This window comes from Propithecus coquereli, unplaced genomic scaffold, assembly GCF_000956105.1.
Source record: "Propithecus coquereli isolate 6110/MARCELLA unplaced genomic scaffold, Pcoq_1.0 Scaffold39, whole genome shotgun sequence".
NCBI classification, from domain to species: domain Eukaryota; kingdom Metazoa; phylum Chordata; class Mammalia; order Primates; family Indriidae; genus Propithecus; species Propithecus coquereli.
Genome location: NW_012149618.1, coordinates 9,083,438 through 9,084,581, shown reverse-complemented (window position 1 = coordinate 9,084,581; position 1,144 = coordinate 9,083,438).

Here is a 1,144-nt window from a genome sequence, read left to right as displayed (position 1 = left end):
GTAGGTGGCCTCTCAGATGGCCCGCAGTGATTCCTGCCTCTTTGCATTCATGCCTTGTGAAATCCCCTTCCCTCAAGTGTGGGCTGGACTTAGTAACCTGCTACTAACTAATAGAATAGGGTGAAAGTATGAATTGTCATTTTCCAGGTTACTTACAAAAAATTGTGACTTCATGGTGCCTGCTCTCTCACTGTCTCCTTCTCCCTCTGAGAGAAGCCAGCTGCTGTGTTGTGAGCTGCGCTAGAGAGAGGCCAACAGAGCAAGGAATAGTCATCTCTGGTCAAGAGCCAATGAGGACCTGAGGTCTGCTCACAGTGACCTGAGTGAGGTCAGAAAGCAAATCCTCTCTCAATCAAGTCTTGAGATAATTCACCCTAAACAACATCTTGATTGCAGCCCTAGGAGAGACCCTGAACCAGTGGAACCCAGGTAAGCCACACCCAGATTATCTGACCCATAGAAACTGGGAGATAATAAATGCTTGTTATTTTAAGTTGTTAAATTTGGGGGTAATTTTTTTACATAGCAATAGACAACTAATACATATTCCAGTATACTTCCAGATTCTGAAAAGTTGGTATGACAATATGCATCAAGAGGGTTTTAGAAAGTTGATTTAATTTTACCCAATAATTCCACATCTAGGATTCTTTTATAAAGAAATAAATAGTAGTGTGATAAAAGATTATTTACAAGAAAATACAAACATTATTTTGATAGTAAATTTTACAACCATTTTTTATAATGGTTAAAACTTGGAAATAAACCAAATGACTCAAAACATGGGACTACATAAAAGTACCGACAAGATTTTTTAACAGGAGATTTTTTTAAAAGGAGACAATTGTGGAAAAAGAAAGTCATGAGGGGGCATTAGTCCTACCAGATATTCAACATATTTTGAAATTACAATAACTAAAACAGCAGTATTGGCATATGAACAGATGTATAAATGGATCAGAATAGATACTTCAGAGGTAGACACAAACATACACAGAAATTTAATGTGATAAATATGATTCAAGACAAGGAAGATAAGATGGATTTTTTAATATATATACTATAGTCTAACAGGTAGCCATCTGAGAAAAAGAACTCTCCCACCAATGCTTCCAATTTTAGCCAAAGTAAAATTAAAATAAAA